The following is a 21,471-nucleotide window of genomic DNA, read 5'->3' as shown; positions in this document are numbered from 1 at the left end:
AAGGCTTTGAATATTCTAAAACAGGCATGGCCAGACTTCAGGCTTACGGGATATACCGTATTTTTTGCTCTATAAGACTCACTTTTTCCCTCCTAAAAAGTAAGGGGAAATGTGTGTGCGTTTTATGGAGCGAATGCAGGCTGCGCAGCTATCCCAGAAGCCAGAATAGCAAGAGGGATTGCTGCTTTCACTGCATAGCAATCCCTCTTGCTGTTCTGGCTTCTGAGATTCAGAATATTTTTTTTCTTGTTTTCCTCCTCCAAAAACTAGGTGTGTCTTGTGGTCGGAAAAATACGGTACTTTCTTTCTTTCTTTCTTTCTTTCTTTCTTTCTTTCTTTCTTTCTTTCTTTTTCTATCTTTCTTTCTTTTACTGGTTCTAACTGGAATCAAGTGCAAAATGGTGGCAGGAAGCTATTTATTTATTTCTAAAGTATATCTTGTCTTTCATCCTCCCAAGCAGTTTAACTACCGACCACACTCCACAAAGTGTATACTGGAGTGCCTGTATATACAAGTACAAATCTGTGACTTAATACTGAACTACAAATCAAGGATTCCACTAGCCTAAAATAGGGGGGGGGGCATTTTTGTTGTTGCTTTTGTTAAATGATTGGAAGTCAGAAACCATTGTCAATCTACTGTAAATTATCCAGTGATCTACCAGTAGACTCCAATCTACCTTCTTCTCACCCTTGCTCTGAAGCAGTAGAAAACTGCTACATATTACTTACCTGTCTATACTGTATAACAATTTGGAACCATCATGATTGTGAAACCTGCACAGCATCACAGGTTGTACCTTCCAGTCTTTTCCATCTATATTGAAATTATGTTCACCTTTTCTCTGCCTTTCTTTCACCGCTCCATCAGAGCTTTCCTTACAGAAACATCTAGGTCAGTAATCATGGAAACATTACACTAACATACTCCTTAATATATTATTTTCTCAGTGGCAACAAGACAAAATGACAGTATAGTATAGTATTCCTCTACCTTGCCAGAAATCTTCCACTGAATTAAAACCTGCATTCTGAAAACAGTCATAAAAGAGCCCCGCCTATCTAGTATAAGCACTCACACTGATTAGCATATAACACTAAACCATCACCATGGTTTAGCTAGCATAATAAGTGAACACAGCCCGGCAGCTTAACTATGATTCATTTACTGCCAACAAACCATGATTTGTAGTCATGGTTTGTTGTTGGCTTATGAACCTTGATTTGTTTTAAATATAGCTTTGTATTATGTTTGAAGCCAGCAACCTTCCTTTACCATGGTTTGTTTGACCACCCCACTACAAATGCTCACCAAACATACAAGTACTGTAATGAGTAGCTGGAAAATAAGGTAAACTTTGGAAAAACAACTTGTACAATTTAAATAAACCACAGCTTGGTGTTAGGTGTGAACCAAGCCAATGAAAGAGAGAAGATCAAACTACTTAAGATTTCCCTGGCAGTATGAAAGACCAGCATAGAATGGCAGCTGAAGCATTGGAACAAGTTTTAACCAAGGGTGGGAACTGTAAAAGGAATCTATTCTGGTTCAAGGAAAGCATGTGAAGAAGTTGTGAAAGTAAGAACTTTCCTGAAATCTCAGCTCACCTCCCATGTGGTTCTGTGTTAAATATAGAGATGAAGAGATACAATTACACAAGGTCACTGGAAGCCTACTATGAACTACTCTTTACTGAATCAAAGTACAGTGTGATAAATTTACAGCTTGCCTCTAAATACAACCTATGGCCACTTGTACTGGATAACAGAAGTTACGATGCAGGTGTCAGGTTCCTGCCCTCCCATGCACTTTAAATGTATTAGTTATGATGGGTTATTGTAGGGTCAGATATGCTATGGTTTATCTATGAGAATTTAAAAAACAACAACATGATGTGTTCAGACCTTCAGGGCTATATACAAGGCATCCGTCAAAGGCAAAATTGAAAGTGAAATAAAGTCACACATCCTTTGTGGCTATTGTTGTTTTTTTGTTTTTTACTTTTCCTTTCCCTTCTTGTTCACATGCAGCAGATAAAGTTCTTCCTCCCTTCCTCCTTGGCTCCTCCTTTCCCAAATACCCCTTCTCTCCTGTTTCTCTTTCTCTTCATTCTCTAGTAACTACACCCATATTCCCTGATGGTGCTGGCTTCTCTGCACTTTGCTTGCTTTCTGCCCCTTTGTTCTACTCCCACCATCTACCCTCCTCTCAATTTTTTTATCTCCCCTGCTTTCTGGGAGCTCTCTTCACTCTCCACCCCAGATCTTGTCCCCTTTGTTGGTATCAGGCTGTTGTTTTTAAGTGTATAGTCATGGAATACTTGAGATATTAATGAATGACACTTACAAATTAATTAGAAATTGTGTATAATATTTATTTTAAGCTTATGTCACTTGCAGAACAAAACAAAATATGTATTCTCCAACTTCTGCTTTGGTAATTAGAATATTCATAGGCAACACAACGATTTGGGAGTTAAGGTTTGCAGGCAATGGGGCAGCCAGATTTTAGCTTTCTTCCAGATGAACGTTTATGTAGGCATTTAGGGGGCAATCATATTTCAAGATCCACTGGGATAAGCCATTGAGGATGCAGCATTACAGTGGATCTCCGGCTCAGCTGAGCTCAGCAAGCTTCATGTTGCCAGCCCTGGCTCAACCAACAATATCCCAGCATAACTTGCTCAGGTGGCTGAACTAAATCTATCAAGCCTGATGTAGGTCTTAACAAGTGGGTGTAAGGGGGCAGGACCAAAGAAAGAGGACTTAGCCTTGATCCTATGTCCATTCAGTTTTGTCATGTGGCCTGGCACTCAGGCATAGAACACTATTTTAAAGGCTTATTTTTCCTCTTCCAGGCTTAGGCAGAGCAGCAGCCCCCCCCCCACTTAATGGGGTTTGGCTCTGGTGTAACTTTACCCTGGCTTGCTTTACGCCAGCTTCTTGTGCCTAAGATAACTCCCCAAGACTCCATAACTGTCGGGTGCTCCTTTGAACGCTTCGTTTGTAACGTATTCTTAACCATTTTAATTAATGTTTCCCCCAGTGTGTTTTGGGAATATTGTAGGGAAGCTATTCAAAGGGAAGCTAGTATATACAGTATACAGATCAGAAGCCAGTTCAGCTCCAATACTTAATTCAACTTAATTAACTGAAATATGAGTACTTTGCAGTATAAATGTGTTCTAGGTTGGATGGCTCACATTTTTTGTTTAAAGTGCTTGTTAAAAGGATTCCCCCTCTGCAGCTGCCACTGCAAACAAGACATTGCAAGGAAAATTTGGAAAGGAAAAAAATCACATCCAGAATAAATTTTTATTTTAATGTTTATTCATGGTGTACTTTAAATGCCTGTGGCATTTATCAATGCCACAAGCACGAATTATGAATTATGAATTATGTATAGCTTTTATTTAAAGCTTATGTGATTTACACTGGAACCCTATACATATTTTCTCAAAAGGAGGCTGTGTATACATTGTTTATTCTGGCTCCAGTACACTCCCACCACTGGTGTTTGAAACCATGATGCTAGCCACAATCCTAATTTGTCTTGTAGTTCCTTGAGAAATGCTGACTTTTAATGTATTTTCCCTCGAACCAGCTTTTTTCGGATTTGAACATGTAAGCTACATTCACTTCGCAGCTTAGCTGAGGTGCGTACATTTGCGACCACCATTATGCATGCACAGATAACAGTTTCATGAACAGAAGTTCAGGAGGGCTTGAAGGTGCAGGGAACCCAAATAGGAAGTGTATATCAGATGATATGGCATGAGATGGGAGTATCTGCTATTCAAAGGGGAAAAAGACTTCTGGCTACACATCAGGAACTATTTTTGGCCTGCAAACCACAAAGTCTGGTGTATAGCTGATTTTCAGGGAATTCAAATGTCCTTTAGACATTTTCACTGCCTGTCCATGAGCAGCTAATGTACAGGTGAGAGAAAATTTAAATGACACAACTACAAGGATGGAGCCAATCATGTGAGTCTTTTTAATTGAATTGACAATGCTCCTGGTGTGTGTGTGTGTGTGTGTGTGCACGCACGCACGCACACCACTTCCAAGGAAAAGACCATTGCACTTGACCGCTGCCCGCATGCTGGATCATATAAGCCTGAACTCAGTCACAAAGGAGTGGATCACAAATAGGCATCTCCCCCATGGTTAGGAGGACATATAAAAGAACATCTAAATTGGCTTCAATCTAAGTTTTTATCTGTAGTATCAGGCTGCATATGTGTATTAAGTTATGCCTGTGTTAAAAGACTGGTGATATTTTTGCCCTTTCAATGAGTGTGGGTATAAAGGATCAACATTATTGTTTCCTAGCACGTTTCCAGTTGAGACAAACCCTTAGAAGAGGGTGCAGGGTAGCACGAGAGAATGGGATTTATGCACACCCATTAAGGAGCAAATGCATCCCTTTGTGGATGATTTACAAAGGGGCCCTACTCACAGATGAAGGGAGATCTGATATAACAATTCATTGTTCTGACACACATTGCAATCATGATGTGCAGTTTTTAATGTATCATGTTACATTAAGCTTAGCCCATGGTCTAATACCGTGTAACATAAATTTCTGTAAAGGGAGAAACATAACATGATGCTGTCTTATAAAAGACACACACTATTTTTTCAGTTCACATCCCTTTTCTCCATGAATGCCCAATCTGAAAATCAAGGTGACAGACAAAAGTGGAGTGAATGAGCATCCACAAACCAGCATATTTTTCTTGGGTAGTTTTGCTCATTCTCACCTGTAGTCAATGACTCCAGTCAGTTTTTATGTTGCAATGCATGAGCAAAGTTGATGGACATATTTTTTGGTCACCCCTAGTTAGATTTTATTCAGGGTCAACCAAGAGGAACCTAACAAGGATTAAGACTGTAAAATACACTGGAATTAATCTCAGAAGTGTTTGCTCCACAATGCAGAAATGTATATTTCTAGAGAAGTTGCACCCTTTTTTAAGATTATGCCTTTTGTTCTTATAGCAGATGTTTTACATAGTATTTTAAATCCTTTCCAAAGTACAAAAGTTTTAAAGATGTGGCAGAGCTAAAAGTGGCATTCTGACCCCTGAAACACCATTAGAGTGACATTAGAATAAAAATCTGCATGATAATTGGGTAAAGTGAGATGGCAATAGGGTTGAAAATTTTTTAAGCCTTCATAAATCCCACCCAAATTACTGCATAATAAAGGAGACAGCCTATTCTATGAATGTTTTAAGTCAGACTACATGAATAGGGACGCGGGTGGCGCTGTGGGTAAAAGCCTCAGCGCCTAGGGCTTGCCGATCGAAAGGTCGGCGGTTCGAATCCCTGCGGCGGGGTGCGCTCCCGTTGTTCGGTCCCAGCGCCTGCCAACCTAGCAGTTCAAAAGCACTCCCGGGTGCAAGTAGATAAATAGGGACCGCTTACTAGCGGGAAGGTAAACGGCATTTCCGTGTGCAGCTCTGGCTCGCCAGAGCAGCGATGTCACGCTGGCCACGTGACCCGGAAGTGTCTCCGGACAGCGCTGGCCCCTGGCCTCTTAAGTGAGATGGGCGCACAACCCTAGAGTCTGTCAAGACTGGCCCGTACGGGCAGGGGTACCTTTACCTTTACATGAATAGGAGAAGGAAGGCCCTGAGGTCAGACCTTGGGGTGAGCGCTGCTCTATAGGACAGCTGTGTCCTACAACATTGTTTTAGGACAAAAATTGCTTTGCTAAAATGGCTCCTCATTCTGGCCTCAGGATGCCTCATCATAAGCTGCTCAATCTTATTCCCCTTTAGCTGACAAAAGATTTACTGCATTGCAGGGGGTTGGACTAGATGACCCTCGAGATCCCTTCCAACTCTACAATTCTCTGGTTTCATGGGGGTGCCAATGAAGGAGGTAAAGAGTGGCATAGAGAGAGAGAATGGAGTGGCACGCTGCCTGCTACTGGTTATAGATCCACCAACTGCCAGTGTGCAACCTCCAACACTTTACCCTATAAGAATTTTGGCCTTCAACAGGTAAAATAGATCCTTCATATCTATTCAAGAGAGTAAACATGGAACCAAAAAATCCATGGTTATAAATCCAAAGTGCGGGTGGAAGAGAGGGGTTCTTGCTGGACACCCAGCTTCACTAGCCTGCCAACAGATACATTTATATTTTCTCTAAACTCCTTATGAATTGTGTTTAACTATCATGATCCCTCCATGGATTCCATCCAATCTCCTGTCCTAGAAGTGACACACATCAGAACTGGTGTGTTTTATCTGTATTAGTTTACAGCTACTCACTTTTTCTAAGGGTTCAGTTTGGCATACACAGGTGGGAAATAGCACACCAACTATGACTGTGGCCTCATTATACTGATGATAAACAAGTTTGGGCAAACTGAAGGCAGTGGAACTACCGCCTAAACCCTAAAGACCCATGTCTTCATATACTGGTCAGTAATATGATTATAAGATCTTCACGCTGCTATCATAACCATTTTTGTGATGATCCCTGGCATGGCTATTCGTATCCTTCAGCTTATACACTCATTTGCTGGCACAACAACTCTTAGAATCAACATACAGTGGTACCTTGGTTCCCAAACTTGTCGAACAATTGTCGAACAAATCATCTCCCGAACGCCGCAAACCTGGAAGCAAGTGTTCCGGTTTGCGAATGTTTTTGGAAGCCAAACATCTGATGCAGCTTCTGCGGCTTCCACTTGAGTGCAGGAAGCTTCTGCAGCTAATCGGAAACCACGCCTTGGTTTTTGAACGGTTTTGGGAGTCGAACGGACTCCCGGAACAGATTAAGTTCGAGAACCAAGGTACCACTGTACTGACCTGTACCAAACATTTCAGCTAATAAGTGGAAAGATGTGTATAAGGAAGCCACACAATTGTAGAGTTGCTTCTTAGTAAGGAGTTTTAGAATTCCACTTCACAATGTAATTAGCCTATGCAAGAGTATGTCAAGAATTGGCAGGGCTCCGGAGTGTGTTGTGAGAGCAAGGGACCAGGGGAGTGACCAAGGAGAGGGGACCAGTGATTTATGGGGTGTCATGCCAACCGCAAGCAGGAGCTAGGGGAGGAGGGAGAGTCAGAGCAGTCTGAGGTGGAGGAAGGCATGCACAATGTGGTGGAGGAATAAGCTACGGTTCAGGCAAGCAACAGGTCTGTAGATTCCCTCTCCCCTCGACCCGTCTTGTAGAACCAGGAGGGGCTTGAAGAGGGAAAAGCAGTGACAATTTCCTGCAGAAGAAATCTCAGGTTGTGGGCGCACAACCCATCAGAGGAGGGGAAGTGCACCACTGTTGCTGCAACTGCTCCATAAGGCCCAGATCTGTGAACAGCTGCCTAAAGCAGGGGTCAGCAAACCTTTTCAGCAGGGGGCTGGTCCACTGTCTCTCAGACCTTGTGGGGGGCCGCACTATATTTTTTGGGGGGGGAATGATGCAAGAGCACCACGTGCCCCGGTGGCTGCCTACCTGTGTCTTGCAAGCGGCAGGGGCTGGCGGCAGCAGCACGCAAAAGGGCTCCAGAGAGGGGCTGCTTAAAAGAGCAGTTGCTCGAGCGCTACTACTGCTGGCACCAACAAAGCCCAGCCCCCTTCCTCCTCTAGTCAGGGTGGGGAGAAACCAGGAGGAGGGAGGGAGGAGGCACCGGCACCACCATGTGAGGGAGAGGGAAAGAATGCGTGCACTGGCGATCCACGCAGTGATTCCTGGACCGTCCCTGGGCCGGATCCAGAAGGCAATTGGACCTGATCCGGCTATTGGGCCTTAGTTTGCCTACCCATGGCCTAAAGACTAGAAGCGTGTGTGTCCAGAGCACTGTGGAAGCTGCTATAAGTGTGTCTCTTGCCGATAAAGAATTAACTAACAGATGTGTGTTTTCCTTGTCTTGGTTGGGCCATGGCAGTGCATTAGTAGAACTGCAAACTTTAGCGTTAAACAAATACACTGTACACTGGGGATGTATGGAGAACAGAACTCAGTGCATCATCATCCATTAAAATGATTTTAAATTATTCAGGAAAAAACAATTCACATGTGCAGACCCTAAATAAATAAAGACACCTGGCAGTATCCAGTTAACATGACCCATCAAAACAATGATTTACAGAACTTACCCCTTTCCTCCTCCTGTGCACCACCTAAAACATATATTAGGGGTTCCCCCAATCCTCTGGAGTGGATTTGAGGAAGGCACATGGGCCATACAGGGGTAGGAGAGGGGGAAACTTATATTGTATAAGCAAGTAGCAAAGCATGCTTTGTGTTTGTTTGGCGTTTTCCTTTTTAGTGTGGCGTGTTTGACAGGAAAATTTGCAATGGGAAAATCTGCAAAAAAGCCCATAGAGTTCACCCCACCTTTTAAAAATATTTTGATTCAGTGAGCTCCTACTAGACTTTTCCCCGTCTTGATAGAAAATTGTATAATAATGATGTGATAATATTTTGATAATGGTTCTTTGTTATTTTTGGTTCTGTAAACCATTTCTCAAATTCAGCCAGCGCACCCCTTAGGGTTCCGGTTCCACTGTTTACAAAATGCTTTAAGTGCAAAGACTGAGGATTATCATGATTCATTCCATGCTTGATGTCATATTGGCTCACACAATAGCTGCCTTTGATTATATCTATAAATCTCACCATACCGTATTTCATCCATAGAGAGGTCTTATTTGCAATGCTAAACCTGTCATTAAAGATGAATGAAGTCAGTGGTGATATGGATAGACACTTTCAGACTTGACAAAATAAAAGGGTTTGTGTACACTATATTTTTTTGCTGTCCAGTGACTCCCAGTCTATAACAATGGTAAATCTTAATATAAAAAAACCAGGGACTGTACCCATTAAAGTTCAGTCGCGTTGCATAAGAGAGCATAGCCACAGGGCATACCTCCTTCCGCCGTTGTTTCATGCTAAGTAGCTAAAGCTAATTTAAGCTTTTCTCCCTTCCATATACAATACCAGGTACATTTTTTAAAAAAAGAACACCTGCTAACTTATTCAGATATATGTAGAAATTGAAATAAAGATGTGTTTCAAAACAAATAAGAATCTAGGAGGAATAGGCGCAACTTTACAAATGAGAGCGCTATTACGCACATTTCCTGCTTGTGGGTTTCCCAAAAGCATCTGATTGGCCACTATAAGAACAGAATGCTGAACTACACAGGCCTTTGGACTGAACCAGAAGGATTCTTCTTATGTTCATCTATTTATCCCTTCTTTAATCTCATGCTGCTGCTGAGTATAACATCCTTTAATGAATATCCTGTGTAGATCAAGTCAAATTACATTGTCTCTTTACATCATATTAAGATCTAGTAACTCAGTTTTGGATTTACCATTTTAGTACCCAGTACTATATAAGTCAGTGCAATATAACACTTCAGGTCATGATTCTTCAGGACTTGACAAGAATCACATAATCTTATCTTGCAGATATAGAAGCCACTGACAGTGCTCAATGGGAAACTGGAAGCAACATCAATATATCTTTTGAAGGTTGACCATTCAATTCACAGTAGCGTGCAGATGGGCTTTTAACGTGTTCATTTTAAAGTCATTTTGGCTCTGGTGTGTTACTGTAATAGGGAATGTTCCATACTCTACATTCTGAAGTCGACAACAAATAAAATATTAAAGAACATTTCCTTACAATAATATGATATTAACAACTGCACACATTTTGTATGTATATATGTAAGCTATTTTGTAAGCAAAGCTGTTACCTCTCTTGAATATATATTTAACAGGCACCAGCTAATAAATGAATGTGAGGTGGTTAATCAACTCAAAATATTTTCTCATCTTTCAGTTCTTTTTTTAAGACAGAGGATGCAAACCCTCAAACAGGATTGGTTCATAACCTCCATTCTTCCCAATACAAACTGGAACACAAACAAGTACTTCACACTGAAATGAATGGAGGATGCACAGCAAACAGCACTTAATGAATTGCACTTGTATTTTTTCTTGTGGCTATTTTAAAATAATTAACTACCTAAATGCCATGTTTGCCTTTGACAACTTGACCCTTGGCCATTAAATAATAAAGCAACCATTATCTTCATTTTTATTCTAATTTTCTCTGCAGATAACCTGATTGGTGTGATATTGAACAAAGCAGTCTTGAAAGCATAAGGGTATCAGTAGCCATCTGTGTGGGTTTGACTGATCACATGCTTGAATGCAAAGTTTAAATACTGGCAAAATGATTCCTCCCTTTTTGGCTACATGAAATCTGTGCAAAAGACTGTCTACCCAGGCTGATATTTTCTAGCGAAGAAACAACTTCTGCCACTGCTTAGAAGACAGGAACATGTTGCCAATTTCATACATACATGGGATGCAGTCCAGTTTCTGTATGAACCACTCAAGTTAATGCTGCTCTAGTGTCATGTGATGCCCAGAAAACAATGAATAAATTAATAAAATTAATAAGAAATAAAAGAATTTGTATCTACTTAAGCAGACCCACTGAAATTAATGGGCATGGTAACTTAGGGCTATTAATGTCAATGGGTCTAACTCTGAGTAGAATTTCGTTGGATACCTTACTAGAAATCTGCAGCCAAAGAGATGCCAGTTTATTTTGAATCAATGTATGAAACTGAGAACTCCTCTCCCCTCCTTCATATAGCTCCACCCATCCTGACAGGCTATTAAGGTTTTGTTTTCTAAAAGCCCTCTTGGCTGATCCCCCAACCCTCAGATTCCCAAGCATCCACTAGAGATGGGGGAGAAATTCAATTCCTCTTGCATTTAAAGGAAAACTGAGCAAATCCACATTTTCTGGAACAATATGCAAAATGATACACAATTGTCCTTTGAAATTTGCACTTATCCAAATTTTGCAATGCAGTTCTCCAGCCGTGCAGTATGTTCAAAAATGCACAGCTCTACCTCCTCTCCTTTGCATAGGAGCCCTGTGATATAAAACTTACCAGCATGGGATGAAGGGTTGCTGTAAATCCAGCGTTAGGACTTCCTGTACCGGCATTACAAACTAGACTTGGCTGCTTGTTCCTCTTGTTTTATGACATTAAAGTACTTACAGCAGTCCAAATTAAGAGTGATTACATATGTGATCCAAACATATCCCTGAGTGGACAGGAATTGAAACTTGAGAGAGCACCCTAAAAAAATCACAATGCAGGGTGTTCAGGTGTGTGTTGTTTCCGACATACCCAATTGCAAAAAAATGGTTTTTTAAAAATGTGTATGCAGAATTAGGATGGCCTCAACAATGCGGTTTTTAAAAGGTGGCTCTTGTTTTTTACTTTGGCTTTTGACAGTCTGTGAACATTTTTCTTTTCTCTTTCATCCTGTTCCCTTTTTCTCGTCATCAGGATGACTAAAGGGCTAAAGTTTTAGTGGAAGAGTGCATGAATAAGAATGAGAAGTATACATGGCACTTCAAAAATTACTTCCTAAGATGCTTTTCTAAGGCTAGAAGGCTGACCTTTAGCCATCAAAGACTTCTAAAAGGACTAAAGTAAACATTTAATGGAAGTGGAGCAATAATGGGGCATCATTCCAATAAGTACGCTGTGCTCCTCTACAGCTAGTTTTACAGTAATGTTGTTACTTAAGTATTTATAGGTTTCTCAAACAGCTAAGAAGAGGGAAAAGGTGCATTTAAGGGAACTGGCTAGTCAGCAACAGAGAAAATATACTATAGATTACAATAAAACAAAATGAAGCACAGAGATGTTTCCCCCCTGTGCCATATTCTCCATACACATTCCTCTTTGCTGTTAAAAGCCATGACCCAGAGAGCTGTGAGTGAGGGGAAAATAACCTCATAGAATCACAGAATTGTAGAGTTGGAAGGGACCCCAAGGATCATCTAGTCCAACCCCCTGTAATGCAAGAATATGCAGCTGTCCCATATGGGGCTCGACCCTGCAACCTTTCTGTTATCAGCATCACGCTGTAACCAACTATCACTACAAGGTGTAGTGATGGCCACTAGATTAGATGGCTTTTTAAAAGCTACACAGGTTTATGGAGAGTAAGTCTGTCCACAACTATTAGCAATGCCAGCTACATGGTGCCTTTAAGTGCAGAGGCAGTATACCTCTGAAAACAAAATGCTGGTGTGGTAAATGTTTGAAGTGCAGGAATTCATCACGATGGCAGCTACAGCCACACCCCATACACATACATAATATGTAATATACTGTACACACATACAGTAAGCCTTTGACTTGCATATATTTAACTTGTGCATTCAATTTTACATGCTTGGTGTGTATAGTTTTTTCTTGTTTCCTTATGAAGCCAAACTCTATTACGTTATTTTTCAGCCTTTGTATCTCTTCATCTGGATTCTATACACTGCATCCTGGATTCATCTCTCAACTCTTCCCTGAGCTCTTCCTCTGGTCCTCTACTTGGATAGTTAGCTATAATCTTTTTGTTCCTCTTTCTTTACTTAACCTTTAGAATAAATTGCTGGTTGAAATTCTAGGTGGTAAATCAAAGTAGACTCAAATAACCGTTAAGATTGCTGCTAGTTTTTCATACCATAATAATTGTTTGTAATAATCATTTATCTGATATTTCACATTTTTTTTAGAGTTAAGTTAAAAGCTAAATTGTAGTTAATCTCAATATTAAGCAATATGATCTTTGCAGAGAACAGCTAACAGCTATTCCATCTCATGCCTTAATACTGCATATTCATATCCTGTTTATCATGTAATCAGTATCTTTTATATTTGCCTGCATGTAGTGTTCCTTATACTTTTCCTTCTCCAATGTTCATTTATGTATAATGCACTTTTAATTTTCCTCTAACATTCTTTGTGGACTATAGTTGCACCTTTCATAACTGAAGTGCATTCACTGCTTTTGTGCTAATGCATGTAAAATTCATTTTTCAAACTGATTTCAGCTATTGGTCATCTCTGGTCACAACCTTCTTTCCCGCTGGAGGAAATTAAGGACCTCATTTTCATGTACCACTCCAGGAGAGGGGGGGACACACCAGGCCAATATTGCCTTACTGCCCCTTGGTGGGTTTTCGGGAGGGACTGTGGGAAGCAGAATAGACCTTTGGTCCAATCCAGCAGAACCTTTCTTAGTTTATAAATGCATAAGCACAAACACTAGCACGAGAAAACCATGTCATTTTGACAGAAGAGATCCATTTGCCACATTAGGAATAATGAAAAAATGTGAAAGGAACCAAAACTTACTTTCAGGAGGAAGGCGAACTAGGGCCTCTGACATTAGGAAGAAGTGTATATTTGAAGAACACTAAAAGTCTCTACTCAAGCTATGGATATTTCTGCCATCTGTTAAGATAAACAAAGTAGTCTTCCTAACCAACATTTGAGGACTCTCTTTTAGATCCTCTCCGTCTTTGGTGTTATCTGATGCTTTTCCTCCTGCCTGTTTTTGAATGCTTTATATGAATACTGCATTACCCAGTCCTGAATAGAGATTAGTTGCTGGTTATGCCCTCCTGTATATGTCTAGTCAGGGACGCGGGTGGCGCTGTGGGTTAAACCAGAGCCTAGGACTTGCCGATCAGAAGGTTGGCGGTTTGAATCCCTGTGACGGGGTGAACTCCCGTTGTTCAGTCCCTGCTCCTGCCAACCTAGCAGTTCAAAAGCACGTCAAAGTGCAAGTAGATAAATAGATACGGCTCCGACGGGAAGGTAAATGGCGTTTCCGTGCGCTGCTCTGGTTCGCCAGAAGCGGCTTAGTCTTGCTGGCCACATGATCCGGAAGCTATACGCCAGCTCCCTCGGCCAATAAAGCGAGATGAGCGCCGCAACCCCAGAGTCAGTCACGACTGGACCTAATGGTCAGGGGTCCCTTTACCTTTACCTTTATATGTCAAGTCAGAATTCCCATTAACTGAAATGGGACCCACTTTCACATAGGTGTGTATAGAATTGAAATCCCTCTGTAATTTGGTTTTCAGCAGAACCTAAACTAGGAGCTCAGATTATGCAGAGAAGTGCATAGGAGGAGCTTTAGAACTGCACATCATTTAGCCAGAGACACAACTCAGTTTCTTTAGGGCAACCCATGCAGTGGGGGTTTTCAATAATTATTTTTCCAACAGCAGACTCCTATAGCATATCAGAAACCTTTTGCCTTGTAGCACAGATGTTTGCTGTTCAAGAAGTTTGGCAGACAGTTGGGTCCTGACTTTTAATTTAGTATTATCATAATACCTTGTTGATACTTCAGAACTTCATAGGATTTAATTCCTTTGTATGATACATCAACAGCTTCATTATGAGGGGTAGGGATGTCGTTTAATATTTAGGATCACCTACTATAAGATTTGTAAAAGAAAGAAAAAGGGATTGTGCAATACACGTTTTAAGGAATTTAGTAAACAGAATGCAGCTCTTCTGCCCAGTTCCATCACTAGAACATTGGTACAATTTCATCTATTTCATCAGAGTTGTGCCAACATACACTGGTGATTAATTTCACTACTTACCTCGCTGAAAGCTGCAATGCTTCATTTTTTGTATATTAATAATACGCTTGTCATTAGGCCTATTTTACAAAATATATTTTCATTGTTAATATACATTCAAAGTTTTGAAGTATGTGCAGTGGCTCTACTTAAGCCAATGGCAGGAATGGAAAGATTTGCCATTTCCTTTTCTAGAGCCAGAATGTCACTCATGGTTTCTAGTCTATTTTCATACTGCTCTATCACATTACCTGGAAAAACAATAGAAAATATTTTCTCAGGGTGGTTCACACTAATAGATATGAGTTTTAAAATAACTCCTGTTTCAGATACTGTATTCATATGTAGCCACAAGCCACCACAGGAGAAATTTGGACAACATCACTCTCTGACTCTATCAGTAGCGATTCTAGACTAGATAGACCAGCTCTGCATGTATAGTAGTGACTGAGGTTATTGTTACAGGCTTCACTTATTTTAAGTAGGCAGTCATCTGGAACTGATAACTGATCACTGATTGATGGGTTTGCAGCCTGGCTCTGCGCAGCAGACAAAACTTCTAAAACAGAACAATTCACAGTACAAAGCTAAAAGCTCTGCAGCTAAACATCTTAAGCTAGCAGCAGAGGAAAGGTCTTTATTTTGACTGTTCATCAGTTCTTTCACAAAACTATCTTAAGGGAAGGGGGGATAATTAATCTAAAATTTCCATTTTGTGAATTGAAAATATCTTTTTTTTTCATGTCAGCACTACTAGTTGTTATCCCGTTATTCATTATCTGATGGAGATGAGAATGAGTGTTGCTAATGTCACTCCCAGAGCAGAATTATCAAGTTTGCTGCATAAGCTTATCCCTTATCGAAGAGTATGTTTCTGTCTCCCTCAACAGGGAAGAGACAGGTTCCAGCAGGGTCATCCAGCCACAGAGAAACACTTTTAAATCTAATTGATTTCAGAAGGCAACTTAAGCACACAAATACCCCCTTGCATTTCAGTGTTGGGTGGATCATGCTCAGCCATTGTACATGTCATTTTCCTTTTGTGCATGTCATTTCTTTGTACATCATAATGGGACTTTGAGTGCTAATCACATAGGTTTGGGCAAAGGGAGGAGAGAGAACCCACCTGTGGGCTACCTCTGGATGCTTCCAGAGTGACACTATTTTCAGGTGGGATTCAATCTCATACCAGCAAATTCAGGTTGTGCTGTTATAGTTGATTGGGCAGTCTTGCACCACATGCATAAAGCAAGTAGAAGATGTGTTGAATCTTTCCACTCCTGACACAGCTTGCAGGCTGGGATGAGGGCAAGTGAACAGGCAGCAACAGAAAGGAGGTGGAGGAGCAGAGCCAGGAACCTCAGAGGATTAGAAGTGGGCCACCTGCAAGGCTGTGGGCTTTGACAGGTACTGACAATGTTAGCCCTGGGTCCCCACCATGGACACCTTAGAGATAAGGCTCCTAGCCTAGCTTTCTCTCTGACATGCTAGAATGTGTTTTGCAGGTTGTCTTTCTTTAGAATTTCCCCAAATGAAAAAAATAATAATAAAGTGCTACAGTCCTGGGAAGGTTGTACTATGAGCATTTTCAGACCCTGTAGATCAGCTATATAATGAAACAGGGTATGATCTGAAGAAGGTTTAGGCTGTTCTAGTGCTGAAGTCAAGCAGGTGTGGTATTGAGTCGTATCTGAATGAAAACCCCATAGATTGAAATAAATATATCTGATCTGATCTCCTAACTTGAGTCAGTGCAGTCAAGGGAAGCAAAAATGTCGCTCATGGATTGCTTTTACTAGTACAGTATTTTAGTTCAGTTATTAGTCTGTTTTAAGTATTTGGCTGCTTTTTAAAATGCAGATTTATTTACCATGCTGCTTGCATGACTGCCAAATTATTAGGTACGAAAAATATAAACAATGAATTGGCCTGGTGAAACTCCTTCTGAGAGCAGTTACCTACTCATGACCTACCAGTGTGAAATGTGCTGTCTATTTTAGTTTAAATTAGTTCCTGCCTTATAGTTATATCCCTTAAATTAATTTCACATAGCTAATTTCTTCATGCTCATTTGATGCACTGGTCTTCAACTGGTGTGTCAGAACCTAGTGGTGGGTCATGGCCTGATCCAGGGTGGGTTGCAACAGGAGTACTACCACTATTCACATATATGGTAAACGATTAAGAAACAGGTCCCCAAATGTACCTTGGAGTTAAAAGTGGGTCCTGTGTCTGAAAAGGTTGCTGACTACTGACCTAGAGTGTGGCTGTTGTTGCAGTGACCACTGTAAGGCTTTTAAACAGGCAGGTCCTGGGTCTAGATGTATGTGTGAGCCTATTCAAGTCAGATCAGACAATGAGATCAATAATGATTGAAAAAACAGCTGATTCTTCACAGTTAAGGAGATTAGAGCTATAGTAATTCATGGATTACAGACAGCCAAGCATTTCAGAAGCATGTGCAGCAGTATAAAATGGGAGATTATCCCAGTTTGCCTACTTCCCGAGGATATTTTCATGCTTTCACAAACATTTTATTGGGGGAAAGGATATTTCAAAGAGAAGCCAATTCATTTTCAGGAGCTGTTACAAACAAGATCAGCAACAAATAGAGAGCACAGTCCAGACGGTTACACACTTTTAAGTGCTTAAGTCTCTCCCGTTGAAGTAAATGGGACTTCAGAGGGAGAGATTTACGCACTTAAGTAAAAGTGCCCAACTTTGGCTGGAGCCCTAAATTCTCCTGAAGTATACACAGAATTGTTTCCTCCAATGAGACTGGAATTTTTGTGAATGTACACTGAAAGAGTCCAATATGTATTAGAATTATGGATGCACACACATTTTAATGTTTCCAAAGCCCTAAATGGCTCATTTATTATTGAGTACATGCATTTGCAACCCAATTTTCTTCCATTATAAAACTGAAGGTGGCACAAATGAGGTTCCTAGGTGGCCTTCCATCCAGGCACAAATAATACCCGCATAGTTTAAAGAAGGTGACTTTGTTATGTGCTCTCAGACTATGACCTGGAGAACTTAAGGCTAGGATATCTCCAAGCAACCTCTTTCCTCTTGCCGCTGAATACTTTGGTTTCCTCGGCACTCATGGCCACATTACTGTTAACCACCAACTCCCCTGATTTATCATTGGGTCATCCACCCCACTCACAAAAGAAGATGCAGATATGCATATCACACAAAACACATGCAAATTTCATGCAAATTTGCGCCCCTCTTTTTAGCATGTGGGACGGAAGACCCAATCTATGTACAGTGTACTGGACCCACAAAACCGTCAATCCCATGACTGCTCAATTTGCTCAAGAGCCTTTAGTGAGGACCTTTGTCAAAAGCTTTTTGAAAGTTCAGTTAAACATCACCATTATCCATGTGCATGTTAACACTCTCAGATAAACTCTACAAATTTAGTGAGACAGGACTTTCCTTTGCAGAAGACTCGCTGATTATTCTTCAGCAAGACTTGTCCTTCTGCATCCTGGATAATATAACTTTAATAATGCTTTCCACTAATTTACCAGGAACAGCCATTAAGCTAACTGGTCTGCAAATAAATTATGCTCCTGGGCACTCACACATATCAGGAAGAAAAGTGTGCATCCAAAGAACATCAGTCCTCTTTCTATGTATGCAATTGCTGTGATAACAGGGCTTTGCAGTCTTGGGAATTACTTGAACCAGTTTGGAAGAGGATTCTGGTCATCATCCTAAACTCACCTACTTAAAAGTCCCATGAAAATAAATGCTAAATCAATGTAGAAATCAATACGACATTCACAAGTAAGTGTATTTACAAATGTAGTCTCTGTGTCAATGTTCATCAAAGAGCAAGGCAGGCCTGCCCATTTATTTAGCTTCTATACTGCAGAATTGCAAGGTTTAAGCCCAGGTCAGTCAAAATGCTGGGGATCTGTAAGATGGCCTTTGGAAAGTTACCTGTGGGTGGATATATTTGAAAAGATTAATCTGAACTTGCATTTGTTTGATGACAACCATGTAAGCATTTGTTTTTAATCCTACTTCAATTTGCCTTTGAGAACACAGTGTTATTTATGGTTAAAATGTATGTGTTGTTTTTCAAACATGCATTCAAAATAAATTTTAAAGCAAGATAAAAACAAACCAGAAAAAAGTGCAGTGACACAGGAAATGAAAATTTAAATTTCTGAGGTAGTGCGCTTTGTCCCATATGTTCAATTTCTGAAAGAGAAACAACAGTATATTTCACATTAATAGGCAGCCATTAAGAACTCTCTATGTGGATTTCTGCACACTAGGTAGATCCCTAAGCCACCTTGCTTCCCCCTCCCACCCCAAGGCTTTCAAACAAACTTATGCCCAAACAACCTTGCGCAACTTCTAAAAATATCACCACAGATATCTCTGCACTTTTTAGTGACAAAGCCTCCAGAACGTGTGAAGCTGGTTTTGGCAGGAATGATGTCTCTCATGCTGTGATCCCCCTCTTTTGTTGGTTGCCCCAGGCATCAGGGTATGGTGGCTGGTATGGGCCAGAAAAACAGATACTTTGGTGGTGAGGGCAGTAGTCATGAAAGGGAAAAGGAAACCAGATGTATTTTCTGCTGTTTGGTGGCCATTTATTACATATGGCAATACACCAGCACAAATTTGGATGTCATAATTATATTTCTGCTCTGAACTTTGTCCTTCAATATTTCAATCTCTTCCGGCCAATTAAAATAGTGGCATTACCCTGATAAAGACTCTCCTCCCTGAAAGAGAGGGGAGTGGTTGTGGGCGGGAGCCCGAGCACCGCCCAGCAGGGGGCGTTGCCCCCTGCCTCCAGCTCACCTGGCTGGCGCTCACGCCCCCCCGATGGCCACCCAACCAGGTGCCGTGGAGGGGGCATGTTCAGCAGCCTTTTGCTGCAGTGCCAGCCTCTCCCTGGCCTCATTCCTCATCGTCGTCCCATCGCAAGTCATCAGCTAGGAGAGTCATCACAGAGAAGAGCCATGAGGTTTGGAGTCGGGGGGGGGGTCTGGTTCCTTGCATGCCTTTTAACTTTAAGAGGCTTGCGTGCGCTCATTGCTTTACTGCTTTTAAAAACCCAGGCATCCAGGTTGGCCTTGCTGTGTCCTCTTTTCCGTGTAAAAACCTACATTTAACCTTCTATTTCCCCCCACTCCTGGTGCTTTTAATTTTTGGCCAGGATGCTTGTATGTTTTCCCCTCTATTGCCCTTGCCTGTCCAATTGCATGGCTGGTCTGGGTGACTGAGATGGTTTGCCTTACATTTAATTTGTTGGCCAGGGTGCTTATGTGTTTCCCCCCTCCATTGTCCTTGAGAGCCTGTATGGGACAGTTAAATATTTCTGCATTGCTGGGGTTGGACTAGATGATCCCCAGGGCTCCTCTCCAATTTTAAGTCGTGTGTGTGTGTGTGCTTGCAGCGTGTGTTTGTGCCTGCCGTTTATTGATTATTACTCTTCTAGTGTGGGTTTAATTTACCCTGCCACCCCTTCCATTGGTACCACTTAAATCGGGAGCCCACTGTAAAATTTAAAGGCTGCTGGGGCTTGGAATACATTGTGCACTTAAACCTCACCCCTCTTGGTTTCTATAAGCCACCCTCCCCCTTCGCTTGATGTTTGGGGGAAGAAATAAGGCAGGGCTTGGGGTGGACAATTCAGGGTTTATGATCAGGGAACCATTCCTCAGCACTGCACGTTTAGAACCTTTGAAGGTGTGCCTTTGCCTGGTTCTTGTCATTGGCTGCATTTGCCAGTACAGGCTCCCTAAAGAAAACTGCTTTTAAAGTTTCAAGTTTTATTACGGCAAAAGCCAGTGAAACTAAACACCACAAGAACTGCTTTTAAACAACAACAACAAAAAACTATGTAAAGACCCTGCAAGAACTACACAGAAAAAGGCAACAGTGATGTGACATAAAAATGAATATGATTACTTACCTGGCTTCTGGTTTGTTTGTTTTTGTCTTTCTTGTTATATTCAATTTCTATTTTGTGGCTTTATACAATAAGTATACAGTGGAACCTCGGTTGTTGAACGCTTCGGAAGCCGAACAATTCGGAATCTGAATGCGAACAACCCAGAAGTGAATGCTTCCGTTTTCAAACATGCCTCAGAAGTTGAGCAGCTTCCGAGGTGTGTTTCTCCATTTTTTAAAAAGAATTTGCCGACTGGCAATTGCGCCTTGGTTGTCGAACGTTTCGGAAGTCGAACCGTCTTCTGGAACGGATTGCATTCAACAACCGAGGTTCCACTGTATCATTGAAAAATAATTTTAATAGAAATTATAAAAGAGTTATTCTGGCCCTAAAATATCCTTCTGAACATGGTATTGTCACCAACTGGGATGACATGGAAAAGAACTGGCATTTCACCTTCTACGATAAGCTGGGAGTTGCCCCAGAAAAATATCTCCTGTTGCTGACAGAGGCTTCCCTGAACCCCAAAGCCAACAGAGAAAAGATGGCATAGTTCATGTTTGAGGCTTTCAGCACCACAGCCATGTGTGTTGGCATCCAGGCTGTGTTGTCGCTGTACGCCTCTGGCCATACCACTGATATTGTGACTCTGGTGACGGTGTCCCCCACCCTTTGCCCATCTATTAAAGTTACACTCTGCTCCATGTCATCTTCCACCAGGATTTGGCTGGTCATGACTTGACTACCTCATGAAGATTTTGACCAAGAGAGGCTACAAATTCACCACCACAGTTGAGTGAGAAACTATGCTACACTGTGCTGGAGATGGCTACTGCTGCTTCCACTTCCTCCCTGGAAAAGAGCCATGAACTTCCTGGTGGTCAAGTGTTCGCATTAATACTCTGAAGTAAGCCTTCTTGATTTTGATGGAGTTAATTTTCAAGTGGACATGCCTAGGATTGCAGTCTTATTTTAGTCTGATTTTTGATTCAGTTATAATGTGTGAAAATTGCTTTTCCTTTAGAGTCATCATTTAGGGTCCACCATTTGGAGTGGGGTGAGCTACCTCTGTCTTGCCGCCATCTGGCACCA

The 21,471-nt window shown here is 41.3% G+C and overlaps 1 long non-coding RNA gene across 4 annotated transcripts in view; it reads left to right on the top strand.

The window, feature by feature from the left end:
• Positions 1 to 21,471, top strand: part of LOC128423123 (uncharacterized) — a 39,205-nt gene that overhangs the window by 1,398 nt on the left and 16,336 nt on the right. For 3 of the 4 annotated variants that reach the window (XR_008332682.1, XR_008332681.1, XR_008332680.1), the window contains exon 2: positions 21,100 to 21,286. This is a non-coding gene — a long non-coding RNA (uncharacterized LOC128423123). Of the gene's footprint in view, positions 1 to 21,099; positions 21,392 to 21,471 lie in introns of those variants that run through there. The other variant, XR_008332679.1, reaches the window with a different exon arrangement.

The sequence above is a fragment of the Podarcis raffonei genome, chromosome 11 (genome assembly GCF_027172205.1).
Source record: "Podarcis raffonei isolate rPodRaf1 chromosome 11, rPodRaf1.pri, whole genome shotgun sequence".
In the NCBI taxonomy this organism is placed as follows: Eukaryota; Metazoa; Chordata; class Lepidosauria; order Squamata; family Lacertidae; genus Podarcis; species Podarcis raffonei.
This window is presented reverse-complemented; position numbering and strand designations above follow the sequence as displayed.